The sequence below is a fragment of the Athene noctua genome, chromosome 1, assembly GCF_965140245.1.
Source record: "Athene noctua chromosome 1, bAthNoc1.hap1.1, whole genome shotgun sequence".
Lineage (NCBI taxonomy): Eukaryota > Metazoa > Chordata > Aves > Strigiformes > Strigidae > Athene > Athene noctua.
In genome coordinates this window covers 177131220-177152791 of record NC_134037.1, presented here as the reverse complement: position 1 = coordinate 177152791, position 21572 = coordinate 177131220, and the positions used below count along the sequence as shown (strand labels likewise).

At 42.1% G+C, this 21572-nt stretch overlaps 2 long non-coding RNA genes across 2 annotated transcripts in view; one reads left to right on the top strand and one right to left on the bottom strand.

Annotated features, from left to right (window-relative positions):
• Nucleotides 1-3625, bottom strand: part of LOC141960438 (uncharacterized) — a 37572-nt gene extending 33947 nt beyond the window's left edge. Inside the window, exon 1 of the long non-coding RNA XR_012633622.1 lies at nt 3511-3625. This is a non-coding gene — a long non-coding RNA (uncharacterized LOC141960438). The remainder of the gene's footprint in view (nt 1-3510) is intronic.
• On the top strand, nt 2833-10418 carry LOC141960445 (uncharacterized). The gene is made up of 3 exons (XR_012633624.1): nt 2833-3017; nt 6874-7038; nt 9125-10418. It is a non-coding gene; the product is annotated as an uncharacterized LOC141960445 (long non-coding RNA).
• Nucleotides 10419-21572: the final 11154 nt, after the last annotated feature.

Here is a 21572-nt window from a genome sequence, read left to right as displayed (position 1 = left end):
ACACAGTACTTCTGATTCCAAAATTATAACTGTAAAGAATCTGATGTTTTCTGGAGTGCATTATCTTTATAGTTATTAATCTAAAACATTCACCTACCAGTGTCTGAAGTTAGGCACTTTAAGTCTATATTCAGTTATGTAAGACTGTAGGATGCCAAGTACTGGAAGATTTGTAGATATTTGCTATCATCCTGAATAATTCATTTATTCATTTAGAAGAGTATTTTAATAGTGGCATTTCATCCCTGCTACCTAGCATTTCACAAATCACTTTTTAATACATATTTCTAAATATTTTCAAGCTTCATTTAAGGTGGTGTCTGCCTTTGAATATGTATCCAGCTCTTCTGACATCCTAGATGAAACAACTGTTCAGTAAATTTTGTCATTTAGTCCACTGCAATCGGGATTTCACTTCAAACTTTGGCTTAACAAAATCAGAGATAACATCCTAAGAGTGGATCTAGCACTTATAAAGCAGACAACAATCTGGAGAATTAAGATCTGGTTTATTTATTCAGCAGACAGCCATAGCAGTCTTTCCATGTTCCTCCTATACTGCACAGGGACTTTTTTTTTAGTAAATAGCAGTCCTAAACAATGGAATATTACTTCACAGTGCTGAACACCAATTCACATGCTATGTATTGTGTTTTCTTCATTCTACTCTAGACTGTTATGAAAACAGAAACAAACTTGAAACATTTGTTGCTGTGCTATGTATAGCTTTGCTCAGAGTCCCTTCCTCTTTTTCATTATTCCTGTGTGCAACTGAGAAGCTTTTCTTGAAGTAGTATTGTTTCTCCCTTGGAGAGGGGGGGGAAAAAAAAAAAAAAAAAAAAAGCAGAAAATAAAAGCAAGAGATGAAGTATTTAAGAGCCTCACATCTTACAGAGTACACGTAGTTACAAATATGCTATAATTGGCACACTTGTCATTTTATGTGGAAAGAACCAGATGATGGTGGAATTCAATTCATGCTAAGAAAGCAGGAATAGGGCTTACAAGATGCTTACATCTGTCCCTAATTTGCTTGTACATAAACCCACGGTAATCTGCTTTATTGCCAAAGTCATATAAAGAAATTGGGCACCGAGCAGCATAGGTAATCTCAAACTGGAGGCCCTCCAGCCTAATTAGACACAAACACCCAGAAGGCCTGAGACTGAAATATGGCATGTAGATTTTGAACTGTTTGAAGAGACAGAACAGTCTCATTAGCAGCCGTCCGAGTGTATGTTTAAGCTTCTGAAGTTCCTTTTTTTGACTGAGGGGAGGAGCAAACCATGTCTATGCCTGAGGCTAAATACATGGAAAAGCATCTTGCTCCTTCTGGAATGGCCCCAATCTCCCAGCTCCCACCCCAGCACGCTTCTCCTGGGCTCTGTGCAATTCCTGGCCACTCACTGCAAAGACATCGCCGCAGTCAGCAACCTCATTTAATATCAATAATCCTGGGAAATCCAAAACATTATAAGTCATTGAAAAATAAGACAAAGAAGCGATTCTGTGGAGAGTTTAGAGATATTGGTTCAGTATTCATTATTTAGTATATACATTTCTTAAGGAAGCTTGTCATGGAATTTTGCCAGAAGCCATAAAAAGTGATAACTTCCCTTATTTCAAACCTCTGATCATTTTTTATTTTTCTGGTGTCGGCTATTGTTGGCTACTTTCTGATTACAAGCATGCATCTACTTTGTAGAATGAGGCAAAATTATGAGTGAATTAAAGAAGGAGACAGAGGAGAAGTCCATGATAATTTTAAGGCAGACTGGCTGTAGCAGAAAAGGCTATGCATGACACAGAACTGACCTCCATGTTGCAGATTTCAGGCACACCCGGGGACTATCTATTTTTGGAAACACAACTACACTTAACTAACCAGAGGGTGTGATAGAAATGTTTTTATCAAGTTATCTCCCTCTAAGTTATTTCAGGGAACAATGCAAGGCAACATATTATTTCCCTTTTGAATTGAGTTTTTACATTTTCAGGAAATATCACACAGGCCACAGAATTATAAACAACTTGTGGTTTTAATAAAATAAAGGGAGATTTGTGCTCCTTTTTCTGCAAACACAACACAAAGGAAACACAGGGACACAGCAGAGTCCAGAGATCTTGTATGCAATAAAGAACTGCGGATAAAGCCTTCTGTTAATTGACATCCAAGTCTATTTGTATCTTTGTCTGTGATGCTGTGGCCTATTTGCTATTGTTGTATTAGTGCCTGAGGTCACCAATCAGCCCCATTTTCTTGATAAGTTTTATGGGAAGACTATTTGACATTTAACGTCAGCAGCAAGCACTACTAAAGCATCACTTTACAAAACAAGTAAGCAAAGTTTAAGTGGGGATAATTTTTTTAAAGAACTTTTCTTAAAGATTTTTTTATGGTTTTAGTTTTTGTAAATGTATTTTTTAGAATTTGCACCAGGACATCCGTTGTCCTATTTTGCCCTTCCCTGTGCCTTAGGCTTAAGATTCGGGGAAAGAAGAAAATAAAGCAGTGGGAGAGGAGTTACTTAGCCACAACATGGTAAGCCTTACAGCGCTGTCCATCTCCGTCAGACCTCAGCCAGCAGTGAGTACCAGATGTGATGCCTGGCGCTGAGAGGATGTTTCCTCTCTCGCATCCCGGGGTGAGACCGAGTCATCCCCTCTGGTAGGGGACCCGCAGACCGCCGAAGCAACAGAGCTTTGGACCGCGGGCAGGTCTGTCTACGGAGGCACGCGCAGACAGACATGAGCTCACTGCCTGCGCAGGAGCCAGCTCCCGTCCAGGAGCCACACAGCCTCATTAGAGCAAACCCGTGCCCAACCTGATGCGTCTGTGCCCAGCAGAAGCAGACGAGATTAACCATCAGGCATCCACACGCACAGGCCCTGGACTGAAAGCCTGGCGGGCGCCAAGATGGAGTACGCGGACCGGGCACCCCGGTGGGCAGGGTGCTGAGTGCTCCCGTGTTGACGATGAAGGGAAAAGGCCGGTGACCTGCCTGCCTCCACTGAGGGTAAATGTAAACAAGAAGGAAATTAAGAGGGAAGCAGGCAAACCTTTGGTGACTGACACGGATGGAAGGGGAGACAGCGCCTCGCTGGGCCCAGGCCCACGCCAAAGCGAAGCGGGCTGTGAGGGCAGGGGCAGGGGCGGGCGGTGGGGCGGTGGCGGGAGGCAGCGGGCACACACACACCTGCTGGGAAGAGCCGCCCGGGCACGAGGAGGCTGGCGGCGAAGCCAGCCAGGATGGCGGAGGCTGGGAGGGGAGAAGCCCCGCGTGGGCAGAGCAGGGTGGTGGGGGCAGTGAGGGAGGAAGCCTGCGAGCCCCGGCCCTGGGGAAATGGGGCCCTTCCCCGGGCTGAGGAGCAGCACCCCAACCGCGAGTGCTCGGGCCACGGGCAGGCGAGGCGGGCCACGGCCCGGGGTAAGCCCCTGCACCTCACCCCGAGCGCTGCCCCAGGTCCCCGCCACCGCCCCGGCCCCCGCCACCGGCAGGACGCCCTTACCTTCCCGCTACGGGCGGGGGCCGCTCCTCGCCTGGCCCCCCAGCTCCTCCGGCGAGGGGGGCGGCGGGCCCGGCCCGGGGGCTGCCCCGCGGCGCGGGCGGTGGCCGGACCCGCCTGACCCTGCCGGGCCGTCCCCGGCCGGCGGGGCGCTGCGCGGGGCCCGCCGGCGGCGCGGCAGGGCGCCTGGCGGGGAAACCCCGGCTCCCCCGGCCGCCGCGGCGGGCGCCTACCTGTTGCCAGGGAAACCCAGGTGTCTCCTCAGCCGCGGCCTTCCCCGGCGGGCGGCGGCGGAGAGGGGGCTGTGAGGGGTCCGCAGGGTGGCCGTGCTTGCGGTTCCCGGGACCGGGGCGGGTGGAAATTTAACAAGCAGCTTTTGTTTTGTTTTGTTTTGTTTTGTTTTGGGGGGGGGGGGGGGCGGGGGGGGGAAGGACGGGGGTGTTGGACTTCGGGCAGATTTCTCCCAGTTTTAGGCACAATAAATCCCGCTCATTTATTAAGCTGAGGACTTTCAAAAAGAGTAACCGTGATTTGGATAGGAGCTGCCAGCCCCTGCGGGCCGCACTGCACGGGGAGAGAGCTGTATCCAGGCCCTGCTAGGCAGGACTCTGCCGAGCAGGTGGAAAAACCATGAGCAGATTTTACCCGAACAAATGGATAACATGGTTTCGCCTTCTGTAGGGATTTTCTTTGGTAAATAAAAGCTTGCAGTCGGGGGAGAGCGGTGGCATGGTATTGACTAGTTCATCTGCCGCTCTCCTATCGTAGCGTAAGGGCGTGCCAGCATCCGGGAAAGATCGCAGGAGAAATTACGCTGCCACTAAAAAGTTGCCTCCATTCCCTTTAGCTACACAACTATTTTCCTTGGAGTTATCAAGTAATTGATTCCAGGAATTTGATGAAGGATCTATATTAAGTAACTGTGTGGCTAGTTGGGCTTGCCAGCGCCTGCTCACCCGCGCACTGATCCCCTTGTGCCAGTCCCAGCTGCCTTTGAAGTTTTCTCGCTTGCTGCTTGTTTGCGGCAGAAAGGATGAATCTCTCCTTCTGGATGCGTGTGGGACTGCTTTACTTCTCAAACCCTGTAGTACTCAGGCTGTAAACTAAAATAGTGTCTTACAATAAAAGTAAAAGTTAATTTGACAGTTTCTGATCATATTTTATTTGTTACAGTGAATTTTCTTTTAAACACTGGAAATTAAGCTTTTCTACCCAAGGAGAAGTTTGAAGTTGTTTTGTATATTTCCTGCTTCAAAAAGTAAAAATGAGGCATGACCATATATATTTTGAAGGTATTAATAAGCAAAAAATGTATATGGTTTTATTTAATCTAATGTATCAAGATGTGCTGACAATAATGACTTACAAACCATCATTCACACCACTTACAACTCAAGCAGTTGTGAAATGTCAGAGCAGATATTTTTCTCCCTCAGAAAGGCCAGCTCTGCCAAACTGAAAGTTTCCACAGAAACACACCAGTTTCCCACAGAATTTTCACAGGAAAGACCTCTAAGGCTTGGGTCCAGAGAGTTTGTTCAAGAGAGAGAGACCTGCGCAGCCCCCACATAGGCCACTGTCCTGGCGCTGGGGGCCGGGAGATGGCATCACTATCTCGTGCCCTTCTGACAACAGTACTGGGGAGCACCCAGCAGAGTTTGGGCAATAGCGATTTCTGCCCCACAGACCTTTTAAGCCAATAAATAATCAACAGATGCTGGGTAGCACTCTACTATCCCAGCAAAATCACTTCAGGTTTCAACATGTGTGCCCACTCTTGCATATCACTGGGCTTGAGTCTCTTCTGAAACTCCAACCCAATCCTATCCCAACACAAAACCTGCTTGTACTGGGAAAATCGTCGTTAGCTTGGAGGGGAAGATATGAAGTAAAATTAGAAAACATAAGGACATTTTGTTTCCAGATATATTTTCCTGCAGCAGTTACTATGGTTTTGCACATTCTGAGGTTGTTTTGCCTCATCAGTATTTGAAACTGTCATAAAACATCAAAGCCATCAGCTGAAGAATAGGGAACTCAATACATGTGCTACATGCTTGCTCCAGCAAGCAGTCAAGATATGCCACAGGTAGCATTTTTCAGAGTCTGTTAGATCTTCAGGCCCCCTGCATGCTGACCTGCAAGGCAAGTTCTTAAATCTTTCCCTTGTTTCAGCAGGACTAAAAGCTCTCTTGTGAATGAGAAAAACACTCTCTATGTGTTTCATGTGCTTCATTTCACTGATAAATTATCAGTAATTCCTTTTCTCTCACTTTTTTGCATAATTATTTAATCTCTCTCACATACAGCATGAGAGATGAATCTTCAGTTTAATAAGTGCCCCTGAGAAAATGAAGTGTCTTTCACTGAACTTGGGGGCAGTTGTAACCTGTCCTCTTCAAGCATTCAAGTTACTGTGCCAAAGAGGGGAGGTTTTTATACTATTGTCATTATCGTTCCAGAACATAAGACTGCCTATCTTCTCTCTTGCGATTTACTACCATTTGTTGCTTCTTCACAGGGTTAAAGAAAGGCATGGGGGGAGGGGGGGGGGGGAGAGTTTAAAGTTTTCTCCTAGTTCAGTAAAATTGCAATAGATGCTGTCTATTTGCAGAAATACCTGACACAGCTTTATTCTAAAGAATACAAAGGACATGAGGAACTTTGGGGATTTTTTCTGAAAAATTTTGACCATGACTCTTGTAAAGTTCACAAAACTTGAGGTGTTCGTGAAACGTCAGAGAAATGGTGCATTTTTAAGGTCCCAGTTTGTCACCTTGCATGAACTCACAGTATAAGACCAGGAGTAAAATGAAGATTGAAAGGGCTTTGAAAAGTATTAATGGTAGTTTTTTTAAGATGCTAATTTTTTTGTGTCTGGCATTCAGATGACAGGTGACCTTATAAAATTACCTAGTAATAAAGATTTGTACCTGCCATTTTGGCTCACATACAACAAAATCACCAAGTCTGAAGTATCTTTAATCAGGATACCGGCAGAACGTCACAAGATTTAGATATTTTAATCATTTATCTCATGCACTCTTTCATCTTTCTCCTACAAGAAGGATTCAATTTACTGAGCCACAGCAAAGAAACCATGCAGAATTTTATCGGAAGGGCTATATGCAAAAACTATGTGCTACTTCACTGGAAACCAATGGCACTGGTCCAGTAACTAACATATGCTATGGCAACGGTAACACCACATGGGAGTGATGGGCTGGGCTGTGGGGTGAAGGGAAATGCTAAGTAAAATACAAGGTAGACAGAGCGAGCTATTCCAGGTTTATCTTGACAGTGCTATTATTAAGTTTTTAGAAGAAATTTGAATGGCTCACCTTGATACAGCCTTTCTTTCCACAGCCTTAGAAAATAGCACAGCACAAGGACGTGGAGAATACTTCCCAGTTACAGTGTGAACAAGCTAAGCAGGAGGGACTCACTGCAAGATTATCATCCAAATCGCCATCTGCCCAAGGGAAGGGACAGCATGCAGTTGCACTATTCCTGGAGCAAAGAAAGGACCAGGTACTTACCAAGTCTTCCCTGCTCTCTGCAGAAAGTTATTACAGCCCACCTCAGGAGGTTTGCTCCTGCACCAGCTTGTTCAAGCTGCTAGTGGCTTTAGCAAAGACATGTGCATATACTTGTGTCCTTACCTTTAAGTTTCTTTATTGCAACTCCACCAATTTTAAGGTGGGGAGGTGGAAACAACAACAAAAAACAGGACCAAAAATGTGGCATCCCAAAACGGGAAAAAGAGAAAGTGGGATTATATTTCCCCTTGTTCACCTGTGACATTGTTTTAACCATCATCTTCTGAAGACAGTCACAGGCCAGCCTATCATATTTTGTATTGCTTACCATGAGGGCAGGTCCTTCAAGTACCAGTGTAGTTAGGATGAACATCAGGCCTGAATTATGGTAAAAGTAGTCTCAATATCTGGTCTTTATATAAAAAAAGGCTTTTGTAAAAACTGTTTAGCCACTTAACAGTGAAACTGGACCATCAGAGAAGAGTAAACTCCTGCAGCCTCTTGACTCAAACAAATGATCTGTCTACAAAGCACAATTCATGGAGCAAACCCCTAAGATGGCAAAAGAGAAAGGCTGTTCAGTTACTCAGTGCAGTCTCTACCCTAAGCTCTATTCTAGGTCACAGGTGTAAAATAACAAAGCACTGCATTCGAAACGATCTGTAGAGCTGCTAAGCAGTTTGTAAATAGATAAAAAGCTAAATCTGTAATTAAAACTGCTGTCAATTTTTAGCTGTTGCCAGGGTAGGTGAAGGTGTAGGAAAAGTCAAGAAAAGGTCATTTCATTCCTCACTTTGCCTCCATCAGGCTCTGAGCTGCTTTTATTCCAGAAGTGGTCAGATCCTTGAGGCTATCTGGTTTCTTATCATGTTAAGAAGCTGGCCTAGCAGGCACGGACAGCTAAATTATTCCACTGAAGTCCCTTCCTCTCCATGATGTTCCTCAGACTAGCTTGCTTTCCTGGGGACAGACCCATGTCAGCAGGATTGCACTTGGCCATGGAGCAAAACTTGGGCTGTAGCCAGTTATACCAGCATTACTCTCATTCCCTGCTGTCAGAAAAGCATGAAGAGCTCATGGGAAAGCTGAGCACTGGGTCTGACACTTACAAACTAAAAGCAAGGCTAGCTGCAGTGTCTACAAGCATAAAACTTTCATTCACAGTTTCTAAATGTTCTGCTTCGCAGAAGTCAGAAGCTCCCAGTAGTCCCTCAGGAGCTTACCTGGCATCAGAAGATAATTTTATCTAGCACAGAAGACAGTTGGACATTACCATGATCAGGTTTGGCAAGTTCCCAGAGATGGATAGCCCATTGGACAATATTACCTTTATGTTGGGTTCACTTCTGTGCTATGTGGATGTATAATTTAAGACAGTAAAATGAAACTTAGCACACAGCATTCTAGTTACTTCATTCGTAGCTGAACAATTACGGTTGGTCAGTCATTTTATATCTGTATATAGCACTTAATCCATATTGCAATAATTCATATACTATGTTATACTGCTGCACTGAACCTCTGCCAGTTTCAGATCAGTCACCTCTGTCAAGTCCCATAGCATAGAAGGGCCTTCAAGACCTATTCAGAATAATTTTCTGCCCTGGATGGCCACATATGATGTAGCTTCCCTCACCAGCCAGGTGCCAGGGGAAGAGCAATTGATGTGGAGAAAGGCTGTTGGAAACGCTATTCCTCCCTGTTCATACCAGCTGCTGAACTTACGCTCTATTGTTATCTGAATCTGCACCTGCAGTAGCCGCCTGGACAGTCTCTTTTTTTAATTGCAATTACTTTCAATGATACTAAGCTGAGGGAGGTGACTTAGAGTTAAAGCAGCATATTTTATGTTTACAGAAATTATAATCCTGTTCAGAGAGCAAATTAACAGGGCTCTCATAATGATGGCAGTGAAAGCAGAAGATAGAGCTTTCATTTCCTTAAAGCATCAAGCAAACCCTTCTTTACTGCCATCACAATCTGCTGCTGGCTCTTACTATTTATGTTTATTTTTATGTATTTATTATGAATTTGTCCCCTGCTGTCAAGGAGACAGGCTTCTGTTCCTTACCTTTCAGGAATGCATCCTGGTGATCAGTAAATGTATGGGGAGGAAATGGAGCGAGGAGAATACAGATTGCAGCAACCTAGTGCAGTGTAAATCCTGGGAGCAAACTGAACGAGACAGAGGAGCTGGAATCCAGGAACCATCCTTAATCCTGACAATTACAAGCAATGAGAAAGCACAGAACCCAAAATCACACTCCTAGGTAATACAGACTTTTTTTTTTTTTTTTTTTTCCTCCAAGTGGAAACTTATTTAATGCATCCAAACCTGGGATTTTGAAACAAGAAAATCCATGTTGTTGCAGAGTTAATTCTCATTTCTGCTGCTGGCCCCAAAAAGCAGGTGTCGTCATGGGCTGTTGGCTGCCTCCTCTTGTGCACAGGGGACAATGATTAGAACAGCATGAAAAGCCCGGTGAAGCCACCAAGTACTGGCACGTGGCAGTCTGCCTAACAGAAAAGCAGTGCGGGAAATAGTCTCTTGATGGGTGACATCACTGTAAATACATTAGCAAAAAGATAAATTCATCTGTTAAAATCTTACTTTTTTTCCTATTTGCTTGGTTGCCAAATTTTCTGTAAATCAACTCTCTGTATGACTAATCATGTCTGTTAGCATTTTCGCCCCTGGTGATGAACCTAAGTAAAGTTCTGTTCAGCTCACTCATTGAAAACTCAGAGGCACTGAAGGAAAAGACAAAGGGAATCCTAAATTCTGAAATCTCATATTCCTGGCCGATCTGACTTTTATTTTCTTCTAAGCCCTATGAATGTCTTAACTTTATAGCCATGTAATAGTTTAATCCTTGCCTTGCTGGTTTGTCATAGGGACATCAGTGATCAAATCAGCTGTTTTGGGAAGTGTAGGGATTGGGTTCACAAAAGAGCTCTAGTAACTGCAATTGAAATGTCTTCCCTACTCCATACCTCCTCTCCACAGCCTCCATAGCAACCATGTATGCAAAGGTTCTCAAAAATTCAGTCTTCAGAGAAGAGTAAACCCCTAAAATCGCATTAAAAATCTGAAACAAGACAACGAGTGAATTCCTGCCAAGGCACAAGAGGAAACATCACAAAATTTGAACTTCCAAGTCACACATCAATTCCAATTTTACAGCTGATAATCAGATTTTAGCATCAATATAGCCTTGTGATGCCTTTAAAAACTAGGAGGGAGGGAGGGCTTTTCAGTGCAGCTTCATTGAAACCTGTGTCTAATGATAATTTGAAATAATTTATAACCCATAAAGCACTCACAGCAAGTCCAGTATCACAACATCTACTGATATTTATGAGTTTGTAGGGCCCAGTTCTATTAATATGAATAATATGTAATTATTGATGAAATAAGAGTCTTTATTATTCATCTTTCATCAAAAATACTAAGTAAAAATACTCTGCAACCTACTGACACCTGGAATTATGGTTTGTGTTATCTGCAGATTTTGCTTTGTTTGCACAGAATGGGTCACCGTAAGTGGTTTACAGTGCTCTTTAATATACAGCTATGGCATAAATAGGCTGAAAAGACAGATGCTAAGCAAGTCAGCAGTTTACCGATTTGACATTCACCACATTTGCAAGGTTAACACAACTCTGCCTTGAACTAAGAGAAATTGGGGCTTCTGTGTTCCCACTGAACCAGAAGAGTGATGGTGTTTGAAAGGAGAAAGGGCACTGCTGTCACACAAGAACCGGCATTATATCAGAGAAAAGGCACAAAGGGTAAATATAAAACTCGCTGCTTTCTGACACAGTATTTATACAAAATATATGTATGTTAAAGTACTTCCTGAACACTATTTTATTGCCTTTCATTTAAGAAAAAAAGTAGTGATTACAGAAAATCAAGCTTCAAACTTTCTTTAAAATTATAGTATCAAGCTTAAATTAGTAAATCTGCAAGTGCTCTGTAATGTCTTCCTGAACCTAAATGAGTGTTGTAAGATGTCTTATACAGAAAACATGGTATGAATTAACACAAGAAGTGAGGAACTTCATTTGGAGTAAGGTCCTTAGACCTCATGCAAAGAGGAGATGCGTTTAAAACCAGGTCTGTCTATACCAGGTAAATACTAACAAATACATCCTAAAACATCAGGCAAACCTAGCATGAAGGCACACTTCCTTCATTCATCTTCTCTCTTTTTAAAAGTACAGCAGCAATATTTTGACTGTGTTTTGCTAGATTGTTATTCCTGGTCTTGCACATTGTCCAGTTCCTCTCCTGGCATTTCGTTTTGGATCTCTCTAGATGCACACCACAGTGGCAGCAACGTTACCCTCATGATATAGTGCTGCAATCCCTACAACTGTGTATCATTAGTGGGAAATCATTTTAATGCTCTTGTAAACACCATCAGTGAGCCAAGAGACTATTTGAATTTGTTTTACTGTCACAGACTAAAACTGCCTTATTCCAACCCTGTCCATCAAATTAAGTGTTGGACTGGCTTCAAAGTACTCTAAACCAGCCAGCTCCAGGCTGGCTTGAACTTTAATGGAACTAGGCAACCACTTTCTAGTGCAGACACTGAAAGCATACCTGTTGCAAATAGGTTTATTGATAAGGTGCCCTTTTGTCCTCATAAGAAGATTGCAATCCCCATGTTGGAGGCACAGCACTTTTCTCCAAAGGCTTTGTTGCAGGGTCTATACTTCACATTGGCAGAAAGTTTCAGGTAGCTCGTTTTGCCCACATACAGAAAATATAGGTGTATAAAATATTGGATAATCTTCTTACATAAAACATCTTACATGTTTATGTAAAAATACTGAATATATTTTTAGTCCAAAATCTTCCCCTCTGAGGTAGCTCTTGTTTTTGACCCAAGAAGAATGAGAAATCTTGGCAGCGTGTTGAAAGAGAGATTTTCTGACCCAATCGTTGGAAGAGACAGTATGTTTTTTAGGAAAAAGTAATCTTTTTCTTTTGCAAAGACAAAATACTCAGTTCAGCCCACCACAGTTAGCTATAAACCACAAAACTGTCAACCAAAACATGGATGCTGAGAGTATTTTCAACTCTTAGCTGTGTGGGAGGAACAGGAGGCGACCCGGGGGCACAGCTAGCCAGGGAGAGGGAAACACCAGCCTACAGATCCACCAGGCTGAATTTTCTTCTGCAAAGCAGGGTGTCACGAGTAGCCGCAGAGCATCCACTGCAGTGGAGGTGTACCCTGATCTGCACTTGTAGCTCTACCTTTAGGCACTGCTGATGGAAGTTGAGAAGGACGCTTCATCTGCCCAGTTGAAGGCCATGTCTATATTAAAAATATTTGCCAGAAAGAATTTCAGTCACAGGGAACAGGAAGGCACAGAGGTAATTAAAGCATTTTCTCAATGCTGAAAAAATGCCTGTGGGCAGTCTCCAGAAACAACGCGGGTAACAGGAGAAATTCTGAATGACTGCACACTTGAGCACATTTCTTTTAGCCTTCACTCTTGATCTTTTATGTTCACTTTTTGTAAACAGCAAAGTGTTCAAAGCTAAGCTCCACTGCTCATGGAAAGCAAGATGTTAGCTTGCCTCTCAGCTGCAATCAAAATTTGAATTGTATGTTTAATAAATTGGGGTTGCGATGGTTAATTACAAGAGCTAACAAAAGTACCTCCTAGGATTTTCATAGCAATCCCATACAGGAGGAGCTTCAAAGTACAACCATCAAATATTCACAACTGCTTGTAACCTATTCACTTGTGTCCAGATGCTCTCTCCCGTACCATGCTGTGCAGGAACTGCCACTAAAATCAGCATGATTCCCCACAGAAAACGCTACTCAACTTGAGTAAAGGTGACAGAATCGAGCCTATGGGAGGGAATGAGAAAACCCAGTATTAGTTTGAATAATGAATGTATCTGAGAATATCCTAATCTCCTTATAAAGAGAGAGGCAAAATCTAAATACATTATTAATGATGAATTATTCAGTCAGCTGTGTGTGAACTATCCTGAGAATATTTTGCTGGCTTTTAAAACTTCTCCCTTAAAACAGATAAATCTAGCTTGGAAAAAACATCCCCTTCAGTGGCCAACCACATTTTCAAACTAGTCTGTCAGCCAAAGATAAATTTGAAACATTTTTTTAGCATTTATTTCTATTGCAGCAACATCTAGGAATCCCAACAATATATTCACATTACTGTAGCAGCATGTAGGAGTCCCAATAATAGCTTCTCATTATCTTCAGTGCTGTACAGACAAAGACGTGACTATGATGCTGTTAGACTCAAATTAAAGTATAAACGTATTCTAATAACATGAGGTTTTATAAGCCTGAATCTAAAACTCTGGAAAGAAGAACTAATGGTTGACTAAGCATACAATTATATATGTATACCTTCAAGACTATCTCCATGAAAATCAGCATATTTTCCATGTCATACCTGTCACATGAAGTGAGGCAGAATTGTTTCCTAGGTCTCCTTCAGTGAGCCCTACTGCCAAAACCTGAGAAGCTCAAGGGAAGGACACATCTATGAATAAACAAGATAGCTGGATTTCACTTTCTGAGCTCTGAAATCCCTTAGGCATAATATACTTACTAAAACTTTCATTTTTTAGAGATTTGTACAGTTAAACTTATTGGAATTGAAGAGTTTTAATACATGCATGCATAAAGAAACAAGCACACTCCAAAGCCATCACAGAAGACAGGGAACATAAGTTTGGTATGACACTTTGCAGAAATTATTTGTGTCCCTAGCAGAATATAGAAGGGTAATACGGCAGATGTAGCAGCTTCTCCTTCACTTACTCTAATTCAGCGACAGGTCTATGGGGTGGACTAGTGGGAATGGCAGGTGTTTAAAACTCTTACAAAAAATACTGAACAGCAAAACCTTAGCACCACAACACCACAAGAAAAGAAAGAAAATGCACTAAGTCCAAAGAAGAGAGAAACTGGAAAAAAAATTTTTTTTGTCTTATAGGCCAAGGCAGAAGAAGGGAAAAATGTGGATAAGAATTGCCATCACAGCTAGAAAAAGGAAAACAGGTATGGCAGATCTTATCTCAAGCTTCAGAGAGAAACTCTGCTCTGTCTCTGCAGGGGGACCTTTTGAATCACATTTGTGATTCTTGCTACACTTATATGAGGTCCATTTTGCTTTAAATCCTCTGCTTATTCCTGGTTATTTTCTCTCTCTTAATTAAGCCTTCCTATCAGACTTTTATTATATTAAGATAGAGGCAACGCATATACCTTCCTCTTTCTCTCAAGGTTATCTTCTGAAATAGGATTGAATTCTTTTAATGGAGAGAGAGGGTGGAGAGTACTGCTAAATATGTGGGAAAGTTGTAATTCCACAATTATTTCTAAGAATACAAAAGATTGTTGTATCTTGTATCTGGACAATCCAATTAACAAAATGTCTGGGAATTAAGCAGACTGCTGATCATGTTGGAGAACTGACCTATTTCAATGGAAAACTGTTGTCTTTACACAAGAGTCTCACTGCGGCTTGGTAGTCAAGTGTCCAGAATCAGCCTGAAATTAAGCAGGGGTCTGTCACTTCTCAAAGTAGGAATGGTAACCGATTCTTGAAAGCAGAGCTGTAACAACTCTCAGCACAAGGCTGGTCAGTGTGCCACACAGAGTCTGCATAGGACTTGTCATTAGGGTGTAGCTTTTAAGCAGGGATGAAAAGAACATTGGAATTAATATTTCCCACACATTTAAGGTGGCAGAAAGTTAATATTTGATGTTTTGAAAACAGCTGGGTCATGCAAATATCTCCATCAGGAATGCAATGCACAGGGTTGGAGACCCAGGCATGCGTGGAGAGCACATCTCTGTCCAGACTGGAATACAGATACTGGCCCATCATTTATGGCCCTGGAAAACCAGTCTAGATCAACTGAGAAGTAGGTCTGTACCTCCTTACCATTGTCTTTTGTTCCTGCAGAGACATAAAAGGAAAGGAGTAGAAATGGCTATGCAACACCTGTTCACTGAACGGTATGCAGCACAAAAGTCAATATGGCCATATTTTCATATGGGTATTCCCAGTTGCTGAATTCACAGATTTGCTTTCTAAATAAGTAGTTAGCTAAACAAAGACTCAGATCGATTAGATTTTTAGAAAGTTTTTCCATTTCAGAGTTTGAAAAGAAGTCATGCTGGTTTGAAATTTTTCACTAAATACATATCTCAAACGGAAATTTCCCCCCCTTTCCCCCTCTTTTTTTCATCCTTGAATGACATAGAGTGACTGAGTATTATCACAGCTTAGGGACTGTGTTTTGGCAGGGTTTTTTTGTCCTGTAATTGGTTCACTTCACTAGTCCTCTCCCCAGTTCAGAGTGGTTCCAGCTGCGACCAAGAGTAGAACCGCACAGAGATTCTTCCCCTCTGTCATCCACTGTGAGTGCCTTTCCTGCTAGGGACAGTGCCAGGGCTCTGGGCTCCCTGGCATGCCATGTACCTCCACGGCCACCTGCCTTAGCCATCAAAACATACAGAAGGGAAAAAGAGCCAAATAAATCCTCCTGGGAAAAGTTACTGGCTGTGCTGGGAGGGCACTGTACTAAGCATAGGGGCTCTCTCATAGAGGCACATCCTTCTCTCCATCCTTTCTTAGATGTGGTTTATGATGCTTAAAGCATTAACATTTCCCTCCACAAGCTCTCCTGATACTATTTTAATCAGTAACAGCACAAGTGGAAATTATAGAGAAGTAAATCATCAGTTGACAAGAATTAGTTAAAAGTTTGGTAAAGGGCAGGTCCACTGTTTCAGAGCTGGGAATGTTTTTGTGATGTTCACATTTTATTTTCCTTGAATTTTCCTTTTCAAATTTTGTGTTGATCTCCTTCTAGGCAAGATAATCACCTTATTCTACAGAAGACCTTTTTAAGTCTCAGAGCACTACATGGTTTAAAAGAAAAAAAAAGGAAAAAAAGGAGAAAAATTACAAAAAATCAGATGAGAGAAACAAAAGTGAGAGATGTTTGGAAAACATGTCCTATAGTAATATATTAAGAGGCCTAGTCATTCAAACTAAAGGTAATGAAAGAGATGTAACTGCCAGAAATACATAAAGAAAGTTAATAAATAAAAATCAATATCAGTTTCTTATGTAACACTCTTCATAAATAGCTCTCAAAGAGCTTTGTATAGGAGGTCACTCTCATTAGATGAGGACAAAGACCAGACCTGTTATTTCCAACAGTATAAAAAATAACATTTAGAAGCTCAGTCCAGAAAGTGATACATTTCCCCTAAAAGAATTTATTTCCTGAAATCTCTACAGCATTGTAGAAAACTTTTATTAAAAATAACAACTTTGTTAATAAAGAACAGTGATGGATTTTTTTTCTAGCAGTGTTTCCTGCCTTTTGAGCCCATACACACACACAGACGCATGTATATATACACACTTTACACTCATTTATTAGGAAGCAGCAAGGAAAAGTTGCATGAAAAACAGTTAGGGAAGGCAACAAATTGGCTACTGGCCTCATATGAGGCACACGACTATTTCTGTTTGACAGTTCTAGCAGTCCTGAGCAGAAGGCAGTCTAATTGGTCATGTCTTCCGTGATGTTAAATATCTTAGAGCATAGAAGATGATCTCTCATTTCTTCTATCTAATAGTGGACTCTAAGATAAGGTTTTTGCAGGATGAGTATACCAGAGAGTTACAGGCTATTTGAATCCCTCATCAGGGCCTGATATTATAGTATGTTCAAAAGAATGATGAGTAATTAAAAAATAATGTCCGGATTCACTAGCAAGAAGAAAAGTTGCTACTGTAAAGTGTGACGTTTCCCTGCAGCATGTGCTCACAAAAAGGTCCCCATACTCTTTCATTCATCCAGTGGGAACTGCTCAGCACTTGAACCCTCTTGTACAGCAGTAGGTAATAAAACTCTCAGAGGTGAAGAAGTTTATCTGCCATTCAGAGCAGTACACTTTTTAGTAATGTCAGTTTGCCCCTATCTCTGCTTTGAACAGTTCACTAGATAGATAGTTCAGCAAATCAACATATTATCTCTTAAGTGATTTTATTCACACTAAGTCAGAACTATACTGCTGGGTGAAAACAAACCCTAAGGAAGCCGCCTGATCCAGCTGGGCACGGCCAGCTCCGTGTTGTTCTTCTGCTGCCAGCTGTCGTTGCAGGGCTTGATGTGATCAATACCACATCCCACCAAATGTCAGCATTCGTCATCTTAATGAAAAGTTACACATTTCAGAAATTATGACTTTAGAAAGAAATTTGTACAACAACCAGTGAATACCGGTCGCTGAAAATAAAATCATATTACAGCCAGTGGCTAACTAGCCCAGTGCCCACACACTCCAGGTTTGAAGGAAGTGTTATAAGTAGATGATCCATATTTATTGAGGTGGGTAGTAGCTGTAACACTCAGTCCTGAGACTAGCCATGTCATCCTGGATATTGCATGAATATCTAGACACGTTTGAGCTCTTTGTAAGCTTTTGGTCATCTTGGAGTTTGTTATAGGCTGAACTTACCGTCCCTGCCTTCTCTTTTGCTTTTCTCCTCAAGTTCTTTGATTTAACGGAGCCACTTTTGTTCCAGATGAAGTCAATAGGAGTTTCACCCTTGATTTCATGAGGCCCTGGCCTTGCCAATATAAAGGAAATTAGCCTTTTCTGATCAGGGTAGTTAGATGCTAATGGGTATAAGATGAGGGAAAGGCAAAGGTCATGGAAAGAAGGACTTGTATCTGCCATACAAAGATTAGATAAAGCAGAACAGAAATGGAGAACAAATAGATACTGATAAATGCCAACAGTACAAAGCCATCAGGTAAGTCTAGATGGTACGTGGGAAAAAGATAGGCTCCAAGATCAAGCAAAAAGATTTCAGGCCATCACCGTCACAAGAGGTGTTACACTGCTACATGTCCATGGGCTCTGGTAGTGATGGGGCTGCTGCTGCCCAAACTTCGATCCCCTATATCTCCTGGGAAGAGAGAGACTGCCTACGTCTTTGAATCTGTTGCTTTTGTGCCACAATATCCGCAGACCCTATGTGCTTATATTACTGCCCTATGTAGAGTATTTGTCACAACTACAAGCAGCTCTATTTTCAAATAGTCACAAGTCCGACCCAGCTATATAAAACATACAGATTTCATCCTAGAGTGTGTGTTTTCTGCTGGGGTCCACCCTGTTCATCTGATCATTTTGAGGATGTGTCCAAGAAGTGGAAGCAGCCCTCAAAAGGGCATCTCATCTTAGCAGCCTGTCAGCATCCCCATTCTCTCACCACAGTGCCTGGCACATTTTCTGGAAAGGATGTCCAAAAAGACAGAGATGACTTACAGAATGGAAAAGGATTTTTTTTATCAATAAACAATGAGTCATTCATATTCCCTCTGAGACAGGCAAATCTCAGCAGCAGTAGAAAGGAACATAAATGCCAGTGGAGGGGGGTTGGAGGGAACTGTAACATGCATGTTTGAGCCTCCATACACGACCCTTTGAGGCAGTTACCTGGCTCCTAAGGATTTTAGGTCCCAACCCTTAAGCTCATAGTCAAACAAAATTAAGAAATGAGCAAGCACAGCTGTCAAAGCTAAAAACAGTGCAGCACAGAATGCATTTTGTTTGCAGCAGTGAAGCTCAGTTTCATATTATATTGAGACTATTGTTTTCTGGTACGTGTTTACTGATACATTTTGTGAGGAAATGATGATACAGTTGCAAGTAGATAGCTCACATTCTTGCTATGCATTTGGACATTTATTGGGGAGTGAAGTCCCTTTTGGGGGGTATTAATTGTCACAGGTGGATACAGATCAGTGAGGTATAAGACCATTTATTTGTTTGATAGTCTGTAAAAGCATCAAGTAAATTTCTCCTGTATTTTAATGCTGAGAGATACAAAATGCAAAAGACACGAGGAAAAAGGAGAGGGAGCCATACAAGAAGAGTTTGAGACAGGGAATATAGAGGGTATCTTCTCATCCTTAAACTGACCGAAGTTGGTGAGCACTACATATATGTGCTTTGGTTCAGATGCTCTCTCTGGAATGCAAAATAAATCTGTGCGTGCCTGCACTTTAATCTGCAGCTCACAATACAAAAAAAAAAAAAAAAAAAAAAAAAACAAAAAAAAAAAACACAAAAAAAAAAAAAAAAACCAAAAACCAACCACCACTAAGTGGCAGAAGCATTTACTTAGCGGTTTCTCAGACAAATCTTCACTTTGCATGATGACAGATCCCTTGTAACAACAGTCTAGAGATTTGCTTGGTTGACTTATTGATTATTGAAAACAGTGCTTTACTGCTGACTTTCCCGGAAGACTGTGCAGCATGTTTGATTTTAACTCTCCTTTGATATTAGTAAGTGCAAATATTCATTTTCAGAATTTAAGCTTATTAGGCACATATCTACAAAAAAAAAATCGTTCATGTGAGACTAAAGTAACTGGGGATTTTGTCAGATGAGATCCAAGAAAATTAATGTTATAGACTGTTTGTCTCCATCTGCCATCAAGCAAAATGAGCTTAAAATATCTGCATAGATTAGCCTGGGACCATTGAGGCAATATATTCACCATGGAATAAGGTCCACTCCCTGCAAAGATAGGCATATATATATATATATGTATATATATACACACACACGTATATATTTACTTAAATACACACACAGATATCCTTACATCCATACAGTTGAATCACTTGTATGATATGCAGACGTGCAAGTATTTTCAGAATCAAGCATTAAGCATACCAGGGACCCGCAGAACTGCTGCCATGCCAGTGATTAAACTAATGGTTGCAAGTACGTTTTTTCTCTTGCTCTCTGACTGAGAATTATTTTTACAGTGAAAAAGGGAATAAAATGTATTGCAAGCTATTTTTATACAGCTGTTGTGAATGCCTCTTCATGCTAGCAGTGTCTTAGCTATAGGGAGAATGGTCAGGGCACAGCACTGGCAGGGTTGGCAGCAGAGGGGCAGTGAGGCAGGTCGGGGCAGGGGCGTCTCCCCATGGCCCTGTCCCACTGACCCAGAGGTGGTGAGGAGAGCAAGGCTGGGGGCTGTGACCACGGCCATGGGGATGGAGCAGCTCTGAGGCCAAGATGGGAGTCAGGATTGGCAAATGATGTGGTCAGGTGTGGGCAGAGTTGCAGCATATCATGGGCAGAGACCGGGGGCAAGGGCTGGACCTGAAACACAGCTCGAGCCCATGGAGGCATCCTTGCCCAAACAAGGTTTCCTGAAGCCCCTTTCTCACACAGCTCTGACCCTGAGCTTGGGCAGGGTTACTCCTCTGCATCTGCACCACCAGCCTTGGGCACATATCTCAAAACTCTTTTGGGTTGCGCAGTTTATTCAGGACCCTATCAGAAAATCATATTTTATACATTTTAGAAGGCACTTTTGTCATGGGTATTTAAAAAAAAAAGCAGTGATCATGAACAGTCGTTCACATTTTTGTTGGTCATGAACAATATTTTTCTTTCTGGTTTTTTTCTGAACTAAGGAGGTGATTTCTGGTGTGCTTTTTGCCTGTTTTTTAGAAGAGGCCTTTAAAATCTTTAACTCCTATATTTCTTTTTACTCCAAATAGTGAACAGTATTGAACTGCTGCCATAAAATACAAGTCTCCTAAGGAGACAGACATGATTACAATATTAATATTCCATATAGCAACAAATATACGAAGTGGGAGCTCATTGCTCTGGGAAGAAATACACTCCGATAATTAAAGAAACACATCTGGGAGCAAGACTGCTGTTCCCACCTCTGTGAGTGACTTGACATACAGCATGCAACAAATCACTTGAGGGTGGGATTTGCAAAAGTCTGAATGAGCAGAGACCACAAGTGTGAAATTAGGCAACCCCCATCCTCCTAGCATATTCAGTAATAAGAATGACCATAAATGTCCTTCATCTGATATTTGTATTCATACTAGCTATGAAAAGCATGACGTAATGCCTCAAGCAGAAATAAATTTTTTAAAATTTTTCTCCTTGAGAAGAGGTTCATGACCAACCATATATCCCATTTCATGAATTTTTGCGGACAGCTGTCTTACATTTTGTCCTTCTTGGCTTTTTGCCCACAGACTTGCATCTGTTCCTTTAATTCTTGGTACACCTTTACCCATTCTAGATAAGCATTCAGTGATCCCTTATTGCAGTCTTAGAGCTATTTACTAAGAGGGATTTTGATACTGCTCTGCCAGGTTCCTGTTGCGCAGCCAGTCAAAGCACATCTCCACTCTCTCACCCCACAACGGTACTGTCTGAGCCCAGCTTTCCACCCTGGAACCGCCCTTCTTCCACTCCTGTCAGGCTCCTGCAACCCACCCTGAGATCAGACAAACTCCAGTTCATCTTCTTTTGCCATCACACTGCTCTGAACCAAGCCACTAACCTTCTGACAGTGCAATCTGCAAGCAGCATGCTGACACATTCGGCACAAAGGGAGCACCACTGAGGCACTCCTTACCTTTCATCAATC